Source organism: Dasypus novemcinctus, chromosome 16 (genome assembly GCF_030445035.2).
Source record: "Dasypus novemcinctus isolate mDasNov1 chromosome 16, mDasNov1.1.hap2, whole genome shotgun sequence".
Lineage (NCBI taxonomy): Eukaryota > Metazoa > Chordata > Mammalia > Cingulata > Dasypodidae > Dasypus > Dasypus novemcinctus.
The window spans coordinates 69,799,025-69,819,303 of record NC_080688.1 but is presented as its reverse complement, the minus strand read 5'-3'; the positions used below and the strand labels follow the sequence as shown (position 1 = coordinate 69,819,303).

Below are 20,279 nucleotides of genomic sequence, written 5' to 3'. Positions count from 1 at the left end.
TTGTTGGTTGGTTTACAACACTTTAAAAGAGCAAAAATTGTTGATAGCTCAGTGGCCCCCTACAGAGCCAGGACCTGGCCTTTTCAATGTGTTCGTTGTAGTTTGCTGAGTCAAAATCTAATGAAAACAACAGATGAGGGAGTTTTGTATTTTTAGAAAAGCTAATTGAATTTCTAAGAGCTCAGGGAAACAAACCCCATAAAAGTAAGCAAAGGAAAATTTTGAGGTTAAAGTCCTTACTAGATTATCATAAGAGAAAGGAAGATAAGGAGATCACCATCTCTACAGACAAGCACACAAGAAAAATATATCCAGAAACTGTTCAGAATACACAAGAAAAATAGATCAAAACAGCAACTATTATTTTCAAATGAGCTAGAAAATAAAAAAACATTAAGATGATCCAACATATGAGCAAGTAACTTAAATCAGAATTAGAAAAATTTAGAAATGGAGTGGTGGCAAAACGCAAGACAGAACTAGGTGTGAAAAAATAATTTTAAAAATAAATACTAAAATTAGATGACCAAATGAATACAACAAGGAGAAAATTTTAAAAACAAACAAAAATACATTTAAAAAGAATAAAAAAAGCATTCAGGAGAAAATGGCAAATATTAAAGTTAGAGGAGGATGATCTAACATACAGATAATAGGAGTTCTTAAAGAAAAAAAAAAACCAGAAAAACAGAATACTAAAAATTGTATTTCAAATAAACTTTGCTGACTTTGATACTTTATCTCTGCTCTAGAAGTATCCACTGAAAAGGCCTAGAAACACCGATTTAATAACACTGAACATCATCTACTGTTCAGGCTGTAGTATTGAAATAATACTTTCCACTAAACAAAAGATGGACTTTTGGGAGAACTCATTGATTCCTAAGCTGGGGGTAAAAAAATAAAATAAAATTAAAAAAAAAAACAAATGGAAATGGGCCTGGAACATCTTGACATACTAGACAGAAAGGAATCAACCAAAGATTAAAAAGATCATGTTAAATAGATAAAGAGGCTCCAACAGTCCAAAGATAAAGACAAGCTTAGTTTCAAAAAAGTTAAGAGTTGTAATGATGTAAAAACCCTCAAATATATATTAATCTGTTAATTCTTGAAGATATTTTAGAGAATAATAATCACTTTCTGAGGTTGGCAGAGAATCAAAATATTATCTTTAAAACTGATAAAGAACTAAGCATTTATATTTCCTTTCCTAAATAACCTCTCTGACTGTGAAGAGAAGCATCAATTTATAGAAGCATCCCAACTAACAAATTAACACCAAATGACAGATTAAAATATTGTTATTTTGCAATCCCAATTAATTAGTGGATTTAGGCATTAAGTATTAAGAAGTGCTAAGATAAAATAGAGACAGCCAGACATTATGTACCCCCCTAGGAAAGAACCCTATCCTCTAGGGTCTTCCAGATGGATGGAATGTACTTTGTATGATCATTCTTCAAGTTCTAAATACCTGTTTGCAGGAAATAGAGAAAGCAAAGACACATGTCGAACTACACCAGGAGGATGCAATCCTATGGTTTCTCAGGTCAAATGATCTGGATTCTTCAGCAGGTAAATTTTAAGACCAGAAAAAAAAAAAAAAAAAAAAGGAATGGAGGAGGAAACATGTAGTTTAAAAGAGACTTCATTTAAAGAATATGTCAATTTTTTTTTTTTTAAATGGGCAAGACTAATGAAATTGAGATGGTAAAACCATAAATACCTATAAGTGATTTCGATACAGTTCAGGGTGGTGATTACCCTTGAAAGGAGGAAGTGGCTATGGTTAGGATGGGCACATGGGCACACGGAGGATTTTTGGAGTGGCAGTCAAAGAATTCTGTTACTTAATGTATATCATATGTAACAGGATATTCACCTTATAATAATTCACCAAGCTATACATTTGTTATGATCTTTTGTGTCTGTTTCATAGTTTATAATAAAATGCTTTAGATTGAGTGTATTTACCTCTGACAGAGTATTTCTCTGTAAACTGATTAGAGGAATTTTTCTCCACAGAATTTTTATGTGGCCTACATATGAGCATTAAAAATATTGATATTCCAAAACACAATGAGGCAAAAGCCACATGATAGCAAGAAGAAAAGAATAAGATTATGTACAATCTGGCCAAAGGGATTCTCATCTGTGAATTGCTTCCTCTCCAAAAGGATGTTATCAAAACTAATTTATTCATAAGAAATTAATTAACCAAGAAGGGTTAAATGCTCTTGGAGAACAAAGAATACTTACAATGGATGTACCTCTGTGGTCATGATACAAACATAATGCTGGGTGGGCATACAAGAAAAGACTACGCAAAATCAAGCAGTAAAATTGTGTGGCATAGCATAGAAATGCTATGGGAGTATAGAATTCTGAGATATTAGTGAGGGATTGGGTCATCATTGAAGACTTCTTGGTGGATTTGGCCACTGAACTGGTGCTTGAGAGGATGAGAGGGATTCAAATGTAGAAGACTGATAGAAAGTAGAGAACATCACAGGGAAAGAGTTGGGAAATGGTGTGATCTTACAATTGGATAGAGCAGTAAAATGCTTTCCTACTAGGAGGAGTATCCTTTCTAATTATTGGAGTGGAGACTGAATCTGATTTTAAGCACATTTTATCTATACAACTATGATGCAAACATTTGCATTAAGTTTGAACCATATGAAACGGTCTCTTTGTGTACCAAATTTCATTTGGATCAACCTATATACCTAAATGTTTATATTTATGTAGGTACCTGTTTATTAAGGAAGCAAGAGAGAGATGAGGAATTATAAATGGAAATGCTTGTTCGAGTTTGGTATTTTTAAAAATATCACACAGAGAGTGAGACAGAGACAAAGTAAGAGAAGTGGCTGCAGTGTTGAAGAGATAATTATTAGTATGTGGAAGACGGTCTCAATATTGTCAGATTTGTTTGAAACCCAAATTTTTTTGTGAAACCATTGAACTTTGAAAGGTTGCCATATAATTTAAATAAACAAACAAACCTGCGTTGATAAAACAAAATGTATCTCTGGACTGAATCCAGGCCCATGGCCACTAGTCTACAACCTCCAATAAATTCAGACTTACACAAGTACATGCACAGACACACATATTCATAGACAAGTAGGTAAGGACGTCTGGACTTCCATATTCAAGCTGTCAACAATAACATCAGCAGCAACAAAATAGAAATTTACACTATGCGGGAAGGAGAGTGAGTATAAAATAAAGCTCCTTGGGGGGAGGAAATAGATTGAGTCTGTATTATAGCCACTTTCCCAATTTAGATTAGAATTCAGAGTCAAGAATGCCCTGCTTGATAAGGTTTCTGACTTCCTACTCAGGGTGACTAGCTGAAGCTTACAGGGATTCAGTGTGGTCCATGGGACAGTTGATTCATGCTTTCTCTTCTGATCTCCACCTCCTATCTGCCCAGTTTATTCCTCCTTAGGTAATATATTCAGTAAAAACCTCTGTAACATTCCTGCATTACTGATTTTCAATCTTTCAGAGTGCATATTAGTTCTCATTTAAAAAACAAAACACAACAAAAAGTATCTTAACTGGCTCATTCTTATTTGACACTGGTTTGAGTTTTTAATCTCAGTCTGAATTACAACAACGAATGCAGCCATTTTACTCTTATTTGGCTCTTAAGGAATACTCATCATTTCTTCATCTCTTCCCAACAGTAAATGTGAAGATAATTGTCATTTCAATACTGAATCTTGGTAATATTGAGTACCCTGCAAGTCCACCATCTTCTGAATAATGCCAGCTTCTTTCACTTGATTTCTAGTCATGACATAGGGCATACTGGCAGAGAGTTCGGTGTTTTATAATTTACCATTAATAGATGTTGCGCTAATGAAGTACAACCACCATGAACTGTCACAAATCCTAAATATGCTGTGCACACCTTAAAGAGAACTGTTTTAAATTTAAATAAGAAGTAGTCATGGCTCAGCCCTAAGAATGGTAAACAGATTTACAGTGGAGTTGAAACTGGTATAAGAATATTCACATGGAGCTAGAAGGAGTCTTGGAGACCTTTTGGTCCAGTGTTTCCCTGTTGTCAGTTAGAAATTTTGAGGCCCAGGTGAGGTCGCTAGCTTTTCCATAATAACGCAGAGCTACGCAGCTGCGACAATCCCGCAAAAGTCTTTTTTGTCTACCTTTTCAAGGAGCTTTCTTTTATGCTCTTCACGATCTACTTGTTTGTTAACGTCTTTTTGGCTCTCTTTGGCTTAGTCTGCATAGCGCCTTTGTCAGTTGCATGTGGACCTACTGAGAAAGCAATGGAATCTTTTCTTGATCCCATAAAGCTTGATCCAACACAGAATCTTTAACAATCTAACTCAGTTTTGGGTTAACCAGTGGACAGTGGACTATGTTGCTTTGGTCCCCTTTTACACTGTGATGGAAGCATCTGGTTTGCATCACCTCAATAACATTACTGCCTTTCCTTGTATTAAGGGGAAACGATTCTAAAAGAGTGAAAGGGATCCGGGGAAAACGAGCACTTTCTTCCCAGATATAATGAGTGTCATTTACTATTACACCACAGGAGAGCAGTGTGGAGCTATTTTTCTGCACATGCTCAGAGCTCTTAAACTTTAAAACCTGTAAATCAGAAAAGAATTGCCTAGAATTGCTCCCTCTATAGAAGCATTAAATGAGTTAAACACATTTAATATTAGTATAGTGAATTCTAAATGAATTAATCATTAATTATGGTAAGACTCCATTGTTCAGGAATATACTTAATGACAATTATGACAGTAAACCTTATGTTTCTGTATTTGCTGAAATGCTGTGGATTTGCAGGCTTGAAAATTTACCAGTTGTCTCTGAAAAATAAAATGCAGCATGTATTTTCTCATGCAAATTCACTGAGATTAAGTAACACTTAAATGATTTAGGTTTTGGGTGGCTATCCATGGAAATTATTTTTAATTTTGGATATTCAGAGTGATTCCTCAGATCTGAAACTACTGGCCAGATTTTCATCACTGTTTTTCTAATCTTTCTCATGGAATACATTGGTTTGGGAGGAAGAAAGCTGAAGAAATACTTTATAACTCTTTGAGCATCCAGAGGAGATGGCTGGCTCCTGGCCAGCATCTCCTCTGAGGCCAGGAAAAGGGGGAATGAATGCACATTTATTGATTATAAGGATTTTTAAAGGACAAGGAATAGGTAATGGGGAGAAGCCGCGGTTCTCCTTCCCCAGAGACTTTGTAGGTAAGAGCCCCATTATTCCGGGAGCTTTTGTTGAGGCTTGTCTGAAGGTCAAAGATGGATGTGCACTCTCTGGTGCTGAGGCAATGAATCAAGGGACTTGCCGACAGCTCTGAGGGGCTACAGCAAGAAGCTAGACTAAGCCAAGAAAATCAGTGCGAAGAATATCACTATTTTTAATTAATATTTTGTGTGAATTAAATGCCAGTGACATGTGGCAGTTTGATAGACCATTGTCCTTTCTTCTTCACAGATTATGAACTACCTACAGTGGCCCCATCCATGCGAAGTGCTTTTTGGGGCTACTCTCCATGTCTCTGAATCTTTTGCCCTTTCTGTTAGCACTGCCAACAAGTCAATTAGAGAAAATTTAAGTGGTCACTGTTTTCCTAATGCAGACACCTGCTCATTGCTGTAAACCAGAGCCACCACGGGCACTGAGTACAGGTCACTGGATTGTTGTCCAATGGCAAATATTACTGGGCACCTTTGACCCCACTGGACTGGAACTGTTTAATTAAATGTAATGGTTGGATAACAAATACAGCTGATTGCATTGATCTCTTAAAAGAATGAGCAATTCATATTCAGGAAAGATGCAATACATGTAAAACTTCCAATTCTACTTCATTACATATACTCCTTCATAAATACAATTAATAGATAATCTAACTGGCATCCTTATAAAGTGTTTTTTCCTTTCTAGAAACATTGTCCAAAGAATGGTCAGATTCTAACATGATTTGGTCATTAATCCAGCTTACAAGCACCAGCCATTCCCATGGACAGTATGAAAAACTATTTGAGTCCAGGGAAGAAAAATTAATGTAAAATTTCTTTACTAGTATACATTACTAGAAGAGAAATCATATTTAAAAATATAAAAATTTATAAGAAACATTTCAGTGCCTGGCAAATGGAAGGTTCTTAATAAATACTGTTAAAATGATGAATGCTCAAGATGCTGAAAGACTAAATTATCTAGGGAAGGTCAAATAGCAATTTAAACATGGAAATCAGATTTCTTGATACCACAATGCAGATTCTGATTCCTGTAGCTTCATGTGAAATGAATTCAGAGGGATTGTGCAACATTTCTCCCTCTCGCTTCATAGCCACACACAATTCTTCTCCATGTTCATTTGCATATTCACTCATCAATTATTATTGAGTATCTTCTACATGCAGGGCATGCAATAAGTTTTCCAGGGTATGTAAGGATTGAAAACCCCTTATTTTCCCTCATGAACCTTCTAATGCCATTAAAGAAATCAAAGCAAAGTGTGATGGAATAAGATAAGCTTTGTGGAGAAGATGGGATTTGTTCTGACTCTTAATAAACAGAGATTGAAAAGAAAGAGTGGAATAAGCAAATAAGAATGAACAATCCAAAGTAACTTGCATAAAGTATTTTAGGATTAGAACAGGAAGACAATGACCGCAACTGCTACAACCACTACTACTATTGCTATTACCACTACTAAACCTAGTAGTAACATTTGTTTCACATCCCTTATTTTATTTACTCCATGACTTAACCCAGCGTCTGGCATATAGTAGGGACTCAATTAGCATCTATTGACTGATGATGATTATGCCCTTTCTATAGGAAACTTACTCCAATGCTTGGCTTTTTATCTCTCTTCTTGCCTTTTTTTTTTTTTTTTGTAATAATAAGCTTTAATTTTAGAGAAGTTTTAGATTTATAGAAAAATTACACCAAAAGTAAAGGGAATTCCCATATAATTCCCCCCAACACACACAGAAAGTTACCCCTTTTATTAACATCTTACAGTAGTGTGATACGTTTGTTAAAATTGATGCACTAACATTAAAGCACTGCTACTGACCAAAGTCTATAGTTTACATTAAGGTTTACACTCGGTGCTGTACAGTTTTATAGGCTTTGGCAAATGAATAATGCCATGAGTCCATCATTGTAGTATATTAGACATAACAGTTTCATTGCCCTAAAAATGTCCTGTGTTCCATCTGTTCATCCCTCCCCCTTCCTTCTGAACTCCTGGCAACCACTGTCTTTGAATCAATGTTACAAATTCTTCTGTGAACACAAGATAATAATTATAATAACAATAAATCTACTTTGGCTCATGGTTATACTCCCCCCTGCTTGTTCATTCCCCAGTCTTGAGAAGTTTGGGATGACGTCTGCTCTGACTACTTCAGGCTGAGAGGGGCCTTTGATATTATGGGGCAGGTGGAAAGAATCATTGTGTTTGCAGCTGTAGATACTCCTTGTTTCTTGGAATGGGACTTGTCATCATCATCATTTTGTTGGTTGTCCAGGGCAAGGCAGAAGAACTGCAGAGTAGGAGATGGCTGCAGCTTTGCTGGGATTCTGGGCTCAATTGGCCTATGAACAATCTGAAGATATAAGTCTCTGAGAGTTATATTTAATGGGTATACAATTCCCCTACTCATGATTCTAATTCCTTTTATTTAATAAGAGATACGAGTTGAGGATCATTTAGACATGGTTCTAAAACTGTGCTTTATAGAAATTAATTCAGCAGGTCCATGTAGCCTAGGGATGATAGGAAAGATGTTGGAAGTGGGCAAATTTAGGAGTCTATCAGAATCGTCCAAATGAGGTGGCAGAATAGGAAAGAAGAATCAGAGATTGGGATGAGCAACATAATTTGTAGATATATTTGGGGGGAGCAGACAAAGAAAGATATTTTTAATGATGTCTAGATTTTTAATCTGGTAGAGAGATGAAATTATTGCTAGGACTAGGAAGTCAAGGAGTAAGAGAAGAACTTTCTGCTACTGTCATGTTTGGAGTAGTGAGAAAACAGCATCATCTAGATAAAAGAGATTGGCTGCCCTGGGCTCTGCTCACGGTGTAAGAAATGTAAATAAATAACATGAGGCATAAATGCTCCAGATATTCTTCCAAGTAATTGCTTGCCTATGTTCCCACTGAATTAACAAACTAGGATTATTTAGGCTCAGACTGAAGATAATCTACTTAGAATTGCTGACTCTATATCAGTGAGTGTTACCAAATTTATCTGTCATCTTCCATTATATTTAGGAAAAGCCTTTCATGCATACTATGAGTTTAAAAACAATTTTTTAAAATCAAATATTAATATTTTTAAAATGTTACAAGGTAGGTAGGACAGAAGTCTCCATTTCCAAAATGGAAACTTCTGGACCATTCTGGACCATTCTGCATGGCAGCCTTTGGTCACCAGTTAGAGCACTTTAATTATTCACTTGGATTATTTTTGGGGAGTGGGTAAGAGTGGGAGAAAAAGAAATCAGTCAAAACAAAGAGACTTAAAATGAGCTGAGGGAATGGATGTGGCTCAAGTGGTTAAGCTCCTGCTTCCCAAATGGGAGGCCCTGGGTTCGGTTCCCAGTGCTTCCTGAAAAAAATAAGGGTGAACAACAAGCAAAACAAATGGAAACAACAACAACAACAACAACTCAGGAGAGCTGATGTGGCTCAGTGGTTGGGTGCCGGCTTCCCACATAGGAGGTCCTAGATTCGATCTCAGGTCCCCATTCACTCAAAACAAACAAATAAACCACATGCACAAACAAACAAACAAACAAACGAGCTAATGAGCTGAGCCATGAATCAACCAAACATCACAGGCATAGCAAAATTCAATGACTCTATGGGGGAAATTAGAAGTAAAAAATTACTGTCAACAAAATTTTTAAAAATTACAAAAAACAAAAAATAGCAAAAAAAAATTACTGTCATTATCAGAAAGCCAGAGAAATTAGAATCAAAAACAAAAAAAGACATGGTTCTCAACAAAACACACTGAATGCTAACACTACTTGTATATCTTTGGATTTTAATGAGAATTTTGTGCATGATTGCTTTAAATTGACCTGGGTTGGTAAAACAGCTGCATGTTTGGAAACTCTGCTAAAAAGCTATAAACAAAGGATAATGGTAAGTAACAACCTGTCCAGTTGTGGGGAGACAGACATGTGGTTTGGCCAGACTTCTTTTCAGCATCTTGTTCAGTGAGACCTGGGAAGAGGGTAAGAGGCAGAGGAGAACAGTTGGAGACACACAGGCAAAAGGGACTTCAACCCTGAAGCTGCCTGGGGGACTGTGGCCTCGCTGAATTGGCAGGATCCCTGGCCTTCAGTGGGAATGGCTGAGATCAGGATCAAGGCTCAGAAGGACAAAATTCTTCACCCTAAGGAAATGCAAGGAGTGGAGAGGCCACAGGCACTGGCCATGAGGCCCCTGCATTAAAGACGAGGTCAGTTACTTGAAAGACAAATATTCTTGAGCAATTTTCTTAACTTCTCTAAGATCTAAGATTCTAGTTGTTTGAAATCAGCAGATGTGGATTGCATAACTTTTATTTAAGACATATATAGTTGATATAATATTTTTAAATAACCAGATTCTGGGTAGACATTCAATAAATGATATTTGTTTTATTATTAGATCCATATTCACCTGAGATGAAGGAGGATGCTATCTACCAAAATATTCATTTAATTGTTCATTGTCTCCCTTTTTTGTATGGATCTAGCTTTCTCTTTATGCCTTGACTGTCCCTTAGAGGCCTGCAAAAACAATCACCTTGGTGTAGCTGTGACCAAAAACAGTTTTCCTTCACCATTTCCAAGCCCATTCAATAACATTGAGAACTACAGGTCACCTGACACTTTAAGGATCACCAAAGGAAATGTAATTGAGTTTCCCACTAGTGACAGTCCTCCTTCTATCACTTACCAGCCCCATTCCCTTTGAAAACAAAGGACTGTGATAAAACTCCTGACCAGAAAGCCTGTCCCAGGCTAACTTATAAGGCAAGAGAGGTCTCTGCTGTTTGTTCCTGCCTATTTTGAGTACATCATTCAAAGGAAAAACCAAACTTCAGCTGCAAGTACAGAGATGGGCTTAAGAATTTTAGAATTTTTTTGAACCTGAAAGATGGCTTTACAATCTGTTTGCTCATCTTATTTATAAGTTTGGATTTGACTCACTTTTGGTTGTTTTACTAAATGAAATCCTCCAATAACAATTTTCTTTCAAAAAAGAATTCAAAACAATACTCTGTAATTTCTAAAAGCCTTTTCCAACAAGGATTTCCAGGAGATACTGTAAACAGACATATCACTGGTATAGGTGTTCAAAGGCCTAAGGGAAGAGCTGAGATGGAGCAGCACTCATTTGTTTATATAGATTTTATTATATTGACTGAGCATGAGTCATATTGTAACCTACAGGTGCTCAGATCCACACTACACGACCAAAAGGAATATTATGGCTTATAAGTTATTTTTACCTCAGTCTGTTAAATTTAGAAGTTCTTTGTCTGTAACAGGAAAGGCAATGGTCAACTTTGGAAAATTAAATCAGTAATATATGTAGGATTCGTCTAAATATCAATTCTAGACTGTCAAATATCAAAACTACCTGGTGTGCTTAAGACTAAAGAAATAAAAAATATTGTAAAAAAAATAATTAAAATTTCAGGTCCTAAAGAGTCTTCTAATTGCATTGTTCAAGAATTCCATTTTATTGCATACTACTTGAAATAAAAGGATTATCAACAAAGACTAAGGATTTTTCTTTTTTAAAAATATACAGCTTTTCCTGCACTATAATTATTAGAGGATGATTTGGCTCAAAGTAAAAATAAGTATCATCAGAGAGATATAATTAAATAATACAGTAGCAACTTCAAAGATGCATCAAATATATTTTCGGTCATGCATGTTAAGCAAAGTCCTTTCCAGGATTCTAGACAATGAATATGGTATTGACTGTATTTGTTCCAATTATGTCTTATTAGTCAGCGTATGGCCCAATCTGCCATAAGAAAGAGACACCAAAATACAGCAGCTTAAATATGGTAGAAGTGAAAGTTTGAAAGTGAGCAGTCCAGTGTTGGTCACATGGCTTTGCCATCCTCAATATGTGATTTCTATCTCCAGGTCCAATTCCTTGTTTTCTCCCAGCTGGTGAGAAGGAGAAAGGGGACTGTTTGGTAAGATGAAAATAAGAGTTCTTTTAGAGAGTAAGGAGCTTAGGTCCACAGTCACTAACACATGTAAAGAAGACCACAATTCTCACTTTTAGCTGGTGGCTATGTCTCTTGACAAATCTCAAGGTAGGTAGGATCAGGCAGATCAAAGTCACTGCCTTTGTTGGAAATCAGAGGGATAACCCATGGAAAGTTCTTTCCAAAAGAGAATGAGATAATTACCAGGATGTTTCAGAACAGTGATGATTGCTCATACGTGCTATCTCCTCTAAAGTCCACACCACCAGTGAGAGACAAGCATCCTTATTCATAATGAAAGTAGATTTTCTTTATTTTTATACCCCAGTGCCTCCCACAGTCCTTGGAATAGAGTAATTACTCTAAAAACTATTTATCAAATGAAAATATGACTGGCTAAATGAAAGAACTTAAAGGCAAAATGCTGATAAGCAAAAAGATTAAATATCGTTCCCAAGGTCAAAACTGGTAGAGTCATCATTGGACCCAGATCTATGTGAAGTTTTTTGCCTAAGTGATTCTCCTACAGGAAATTTCTTGTGATAAAACAAGCCATCTGCTTCAGAGAAGCTCTTCCTCCGTAAACTGGAATATAAAATCTGTAATGACTACAGCTTTGTCAGCAAAGGATTTGTTGTATTTCTTTTGTGGAATGTGAAAGATACTCATGTTGGTCTCATAAATTTCTGGAGCAATCACCCACTGTTCTCTCTCAGCCTTTTTGATGTCAGAGAAGTCAGTGGTTGACTGATTCTTAGATGAATAATTCTAACGAGAAGGCTCATTTCCAGCGTGCTGCATTTTTGCTTATGATTATGAATAGTGAGGTTCACACCTGATTAATGGCTGTTTTAACAAATGCTCGATACTAGAACACGCACACATTCTTGGTCTCATCCTTCACCCATCAGTTATAATGATTTCTGAACTGATCCCTTGAAAAACCATTAAACCTAGTAATGAACTAACTGGGCTTCCATCCATGGGTTTAAGTATTAATGCTCACTCAGGAAATGAAAAGTTTGCCACTTTTTCTTTATCCTTGACAGTAAAACTCAGAGAGAGTTTGCTGAATATTCCACATAGGACAAAAGTCCCATCAACATGAGAAGCATCATGAAAGCAGGCTTGCTTCCTTATATGTATATGTGTAAGTGTGAGTGTTGAGTGTGTCTGTCTGTGGATGTGTGGATATGTCGGGAGGCACTTTGAAGATTTCAAAGATTAACATTTTATAAATTTTAACAGTAGGAGATAATGTGTGAAACCAAGTCAATGTATAAGAAATCTGAACAAAAAATAGAGAAGTTACGACATTCTAAACATGCATGTGAAAAAGAGGAGAAAGGAGACAATTGGAGCAAATATAAAAATATTTCCTCCCAGATCCCCACCTGCATTTCTTTTTATTTTAATTATGTGGAAACCCTTAAAGTAGGTTAGGATTTTTGAGTTCTCTGAGGTACTTTGCATTTGTGTTACAGTGATTATCATGGCAGAAAGTCTTAGTTTTCTTCTTCTGTCCATTCTCCACTTATTTCTCAATAGAATCCATGCATATTTGCTGGACCAATGTCTATGTAGAATAAAGACTACATTTCCCAGTCTAACTTGCATCTATCTTTTCCTAGGAAACCAGGGAGGATTTCTGTTTAATTATGAAAGAAGAAGAACATGAATTTATAAAGATATGTTAAATAGTTTTGTATACTTTGCCTCTTTAACCTTCTTGACAACTGCAAGAAATATGTATTTTCATTTCTAATTTAGAGATTTGGAAATTGAGAGTTGGAGAGGCTCTATTATTTGTCGGTGTACTCCCAGCTGATCAAGTGAACGAGATTCTAAGTTGTCTTTTGACCTCAAGTCTAGTGTTCATTTATTCAACCATAATTGCCGATATTGTTTCTCTCTTTAGGCACTTGATATGTGTTGATTGACTTACTTATTTACAGCATTAAACGCCAATAACTCTAACAAATTAGCTGAATAGAACTACCCAAGTAATTCTATTTTGCTGTAGATATAGTTTTAATGATCATGAACAATTTATTTATCATGGTTTTTGCACCCCTCATGTTTATCTCATTGATAATAATAATAAGCTAACCTAGTTTGCTCAGATTCTAAGGAAAACCTGGGAAAGCTGTGGAAGCCCGCATATAAATAGGAAGCACCTTGCTTTTAAAGAAAACAAATTGTTCCACTTGCAAATTACCATACAAGACATCACTAATCAACTCAATATCTTTTAAGAAACCTGATGTAAGTCTCATGCCTTCTCTTTATATTATGGGTAACTCCAGATAGCTGAAGTGGGGAGTTTTGGTTGAGGGGAAGAAAAAAAACACATGAAAGAGAATAGACGAACTGTGTGGGAAAAATATAAAGATAACTAATGCGTTTGTGTGAGAGAGAGAGAGGGATAGAAAGGAAAAAGGGGAAAAAGTTGAGTCATAAAAGAAAGTACATACCAACCAAGGTGGGCAGTGTGCATATTCACTGAGGCAATCTCGCTTTGCATACATTTTTTCATCTGGGTTATGGCATTCAGAATACATATTTTTATTAATAAATTTTTTAAAGGCTGGTTAATGATTTCTCCTTATTTGGAAACTAGTTAACACTGTTTTTGCTTCAACTTTCAAACTCCACTTGTTCTAATGAAAAACAAAAGATTCCCTGAAGAATTCTTCAAGTTCTAAATCCATGTAAAGAAACAATGTAGACTTCAAAAGCCTACTCTAGAACTTCAGAGGGATTGGCTCCATTTGCTAGATATTTTCAAAACTACGCTTGACTTCATAAGATAGCTTGTGCAAAGTATTTAACCTGACATAGCACAACTTTTGAGTTAGACAGTTTGAGTCCTGGTTCCATCATTTACTAGCTAAAAGGCCTGGTGCACGTCACTTAAGCTTTCTCAGCCCCATTTTAACTTTATGAAACTGGTGTTAACCCACCTGGAAGAGGGCATCAATCAAAGTATTCTTTTCTTAGGATTCTTGTAAGGATTGAATGAGCTAGAAATACAGAATACATAGTGACTGGCACATAGTATGTGCTCAATAAATGTTATTTATTGCCATTGTTATAGGCCATATAAATCTTTTATTTTTTGCAATGGACATATTAAGTAAGGTTCCGAGATATTTGTCATATAGCAGCATAACCAATAAAACTTGTTTTTTGAAAGCTATTGTTATCAAAGGGGGGTTCCCATTAAGGCCTGGTAATATCATTCACAGGAAATGAAATTATAGTCTTTACATTTAAAATGTTTCAAATTTTTATGACAACCTATTCTGAAAAGTGGGGAAACAAAACAAAACAACTTAAACCAGATTTTGTTTCCTCAAAATATATACTTGTTTAAAAAATAGCTTCATCCTCCACCACACCTGACAGGATCTGTTTTATCATCCCACACTTCTTCTGAAGGCCAGAAGTACTCATTATATGCATTTGACAGATTGAGGAAACCAGGACATAAAGTCTACATAATTTGACCAACTATAGAAAAATCACTGCAATGCATGCGCTGGCATTCTGGAACTTCAAAACGCTTTTCCATGTCATTTATATAAGTTACACACCAAGAGAAAAAAACGCGAACTGTCGCCATGCCTCGTCTAGGAGACAGAAACCCTTGTTACTTGCTCCCAAACATTCTTTAAGTATATTTCATTTGACAACTTTCATGCTTTGGGTTCCTGTATGTCAACATGGCAAAAAGAAACACAGATTGCTGTGCCGCTGACAACAACAGAAGCAGACTAAGAAGATGCAGCAAATAGAGACAGAGAACAGAAAACTGGGGTGGGGGGGAGGGGAGAGAAATAAAAAAATAAATAAATCTTTAAAAACAAAAAACAGAAAACAGAGACATATACCCAACAACTGTGATCAAAAGAACAGCCCCTAAAATTTTAACACAAGTTCAAATAATAAAAGATGGCATGGAAATAATACAAGAAACTTGAAAAAAAAATAGTAACAATTGAAAGGTGAACTATAAAGTGAAAACTGTCAACTCTCTGCCTCACTGCTATGATCTGTCCACATGTACAGTTTTGCCCAGTAATTTCGTAGTGTTCACTGGTTGGAAGCCTTGTGAATTAGATTTAGCATGAAGAGTAACCATTTACTTTCGCTCTTGTGGGTATTCCTGGCTCCACATTGTCCAGACAAAATTTGATTTCTTTGCTGTAAATGTGCTTGGCTTTTCCTAAACAACAACAACAGTTTATGCAGTATTCATTGTATTCTATGTAAGCTTTTCTACTTCTTGTTGAAAACAAATACCCTGGCATATTTCAGAAAAAGGTAGATGGGATGAATTCTAGATCAGTGTTCAGTTCACCAGCAAGAACATGATTCCTTTGGTTTACTGTGGTAATGCCTTTGCCTACAAAGTTAGAGCCGTGTCATTCATATAATTTTACTACCTAGAATCTTCTCACACGGTCGTGCCCTGTCACTCTAATGATTTCTTTCTTAATTTCTCATTTTCTGAAAATATTGGTAACACTACTTTAATTAGCAGATGGTGCCTTGGTTCAGAAGCTACTTGGAAACTACGGAAGGGAAGAAAACAACAATTAGGACTGAGTGGTACCTATTGTATTAGTTTCCTGGGGCTGCTGTGACAACTCACGACAAACTTGATGGCTTAACACAAGAGACATTTATTCTCTCACCAATCTGGAGGCCCAAAGTCTGAAACCGAGGTACCTGCAGGACTGCACTCCCCAGTAGGGTCTAGAACCCTGCCTCGCCTCCTCCACCTTTTGGGGCCTCTGGCTTTCTCTCTGGCCACATCAATCCAATTTCTGCCTCAGGCTTCACACGGCCTTCTCCTCTTTGTCTCTGCTCTGTCTTGAAGGCCACTTGGCATTAGATGCAGGACCCACCCGTGTAATCCAGGCTGTTCTCATCTGGAGATCCTTAATTTATAATCACATCAGAAAAGACCTTTCTTCCCCGCAAGGCTTCTGGGGATTTAGATGTGGACATGTCTTTCTGGAGGCCACCATTCAACCCCCTACACCTTTTAAGGAGGCCTATCTAAAAAGAATCAATAATTTGCAAAATGTCACTTCTCTGCTAACTGTTAAGAAGGCTATTTTGACTTTCACTTACATGTTTATGGAAGAAAATGATTCTTTGGCTCAAAGCATTACAGCTTCACAGAAATGCACTAGACTACCAGCACAAATATTTACTCTCTCCTAATGAAAGAAGTTATGCCCAATAATGTTAAAAAGTGTGAATGCCTGCTTTATTGTAGCTTGGCTTTTACTTCCTATTTACATAAATTAATATTCAATGGAACAATACAAAACAACCAGACTTCTTGTATTTTCAATAACTTATAGCACAGTCTGCTATTTCTGAACTATATGGGCATTTTTTTCTTATTCAATGAGATAGTAAAATGCTGAGTTTAAGGAAATATCATTATGTGAATAGAATTCGAGAAAACATAATCTTTTCAACTACCAGTTAAAATACTTTACTATGATTTGGGCTGTGTCTAACCAAGGGCATCTCCAAAATGAACTGTGTTAATTAAATAAAAAGGTGTAAATAAAAATTCACCTACTGGACATTCCACTTGATGAATTGATTAATATGTTTCAGGCTAGATGTTACTAGAAGTAATATATTCTATTCCAGTTGCTGTCCTTCGTTTGTCAATTTTATCTGCATCATGACTGAATTATGTGGAGTACTAGTTATTAAAAATACACATAAACCAATGCAGAATTTCCTCTGAAAACACAAAACTCTTAGGTACACTATCTTATGGAATGATTTGCCACATTTTTACAGTGGGTGTCTAACATCTTAACTGTATAAATCTTAATTATCTAAATCTTACATGTCTAACACCCTGCTCTTCTATCCTCTAAACAACTAAATGCCCAGGCACAGTCCTAAAAGAGCGGGAACAACTTTCATATCATCACAAGCAATTTGCATATAAGGAGAGGTATATGCAGAAGAAGAGAGGACATGAAGTCTACGAGGCAAGCGAAATCAGAAGTCACTGGAAGGTGTGTACTTAGGCAGGACATTTCAAATAAAGGGCACCAGAAGTTAGACTGTAGATGACCTTATAAGAATATCAGGGCCTTTGAGAAATTCTGGATATTGAACAAAGCATTTGAAAAGGTCCATGGTGTAGGGCAAAACAGACCCAGGACTGGCCAGTGTTAAATAAATAATAGGCTAATAATTTTTCTTTTTCACAGCTGAGCACAGACATTGTGAGGAGCAGAAGAGACACATCAATAATTATTTTTTACAGATAGGTAATTAGTGATTGCATCCTCTAACTCAATCGCATCATTGAAAGGCCAGTCTGGGATTCAAAGACCACTACATTGTAGCTTCAACTGTCTTTGTAACCCTGGATTCCAGTTTTTTCAGGGTATTTTTGAATGCTGAGCATTATTTTTTCATAAAAAATGGGTATGTGGAAATGAAAAGAAAGTCTGGAGGGTAGGTAAGCTACCCTGACTAGATAAGTGACTTATCCACAAGTCTGAGGTTTGGTAGTTCGGTCGATATCTCAAAAAATGACTGTTAAACACACCGTATGGGCCCTGGAATAATTTAGGAATAAGCAAATCCAAGAATGTCCAAGGTTTCAATTGTAGGCACTCCCAAACTTGCATTCATTACCTCTCTAGTTATAATTACTATGATGGGCTTACATGAATTTGCATTCATGATTAAATTGGTTTGCTCAATAGACCTTAAACCTCTCTTGCTTTTCCTTGACTCCGCACTCTTATATGTATGAATTCCTGTCTCCTTCCATAAGAACGGAAATCAAGACAGTATTTATAACAAAACTCTCCCAACAACCTCATATCAAAGTAAACTTCCAAACTACCAATGCAATTACTGTTCTTGTAGAAATCTTGTGTGTGCATCTATTTTCTTCAAGAAATATTTATATATTTCACATATAAGACTTTAAAGAACCTAAAATCCAAGGAATATATCTTATCTTTCTTAGCATCCCCTACTACCTTAAACATGGTGCCTATCCATAAGTTACTCAATAAGTTATTTATGTAATGATTTTCATAATAAATGATAAGTCATTTGCTACTTTAGTATACCAGCTGCTGGAAGAAATTAACAGATTTTATTTTCTAATTAACTCTTTGCAATAAGTAAGTATTTTGACTAATGCCAATTAAATGGTTAAGAATGTTTGAAAATGAAACTATGATTCAGATAATAATGTAATGTATTTAATTCCTCTACATCTGTAAGGTGAAAGCATTGAAACCTACTTAGGTGAATTTCAAAGAGATTATGAAGTTCAAAGAAAACAACAGCAAAGCAATATATTGTTCTTTGAATTCATTACAAAGTCCCTATTCCATTCCAATATTTAGAATATAGAAATTAGGCAACTAATATTGATGGGGTAGTATATACAAATAAAATTGAAATAAACAATAGACCTTCACATATTCCTACAGAAATGTCATATTACAGTCCATTCATTAAAACTGTCAGAATAAATTATAATTTTTAAAGTAACACCACTGAACGATATATTTGAATGTAGCTAAATGGAGAAATTTTAGTTGCATATATGTTCCTAGAATAAAAATTAAGAAAAAAATCCATGAAACTGTACAGCACAAATAGTGAATACTAAACCAAACCATGGACTATTTAATAGTACAATTATAAAAATGTGCTTTCATCAATTGTTACAAGTGTATCATAATAATGCAAAGTGATACTAATAGTGTGATACATGGGACCTAAAACATGAAAAATAAATTATGTTACCAGAGATTAATGATACTAACTTCAGAATAAACAGAGATGCTCTATGTAAATAATAAAATTTAAAAATATTAACAAGGTAAGTTGACTTTCTTCTAGAATGACATACAACATACTATATGTGAGTAATCAATGGTCTATTCTGATTCCCTATTTTGAAACGCATTTGGAGTTTGCATTCACTATTGCTGCACTTTACATAAATGCTCTAAATAAGATAGTAGGGGAGAAATGAGAGGGCAAATCTACCCACATTTATTTTTTATTTTATCATTAAATGACTTATTTCAATGGAGTTTTATGATGAGACTTTTCAAACTTGGGTCAAAAATTATTCTCCATACTCCTTCTTAAACTCTGCTTGAAAAAAAAAAAAAAACCTGGCAAAAGTTTGTGACCCAACACTTATACTGCACTTCATTCCAAAATCTACAAAAATGTGCTCTACATGGTGATCATTTTTTATTCATGTGTGTCAACTATTCTAGAGGTTACTAATGTGTATTGATTTCCTGATTTAATATGTTTGCAAGTCATAATCTCAAAACACCTATATTCCATGTAAGAGAGGATTTTTTTAATGAGGGTGTGCAGTGCTTAACGTTGTAGTTTGCATTGAATGCACTGAATTTAGAATGCACGCTGGGTATTATAAAGGTTCATTGATCCACAGGGAAAGAGACCTATTTCTAAGAGCACTCAAGTTAAATTAATTCTCCAAAAGTACCAAGTGATAGTTAAGATGCATTCTTGATGACCTTTTTGACAGAAATCAAAAAATAAATATAATGCAATTTGGCGTATTTGGTACTCCTGAAAAGCTGAACTTTTTGGCATACCGAAAAAATAACACGATGGTGTAATTTCTAATAAAAGACTTTCACTTCTGGTCAAGGCGAAGGAATGGGGAATGGATTTACCCTCCTGGCTAGAATCAACTATAAAGAGGAAGAGGGGGAACAGGCAAAATAAAGGAATTAACAGTTTTCAGAAATTGGACATCAGGCAGAACAAGTCAATGATCTTTGAAATAAAAGAAATAACAAAGTGAAAAGTAACCTCTTTGATGGTGCCATTTATTGCCTGGAGATAGCTTCCAGGCCACAGCAGAGGAAGGAGCCCAGTGATCTTCCTGAATTGAGGATACAGAGTTGGGAGTTTGTGGTGACCAAAGTACCAATAAGTTGTGGGGAA

The 20,279-nt window shown here is 35.7% G+C and overlaps 1 protein-coding gene across 6 annotated transcripts in view; it reads right to left on the bottom strand.

Annotated features, from left to right (window-relative positions):
* The window catches only part of DCC (DCC netrin 1 receptor), a 1,130,593-nt gene that overhangs the window by 132,826 nt on the left and 977,488 nt on the right, over nucleotides 1–20,279 (bottom strand). The gene's annotated exons all lie outside the window — the stretch shown is intronic.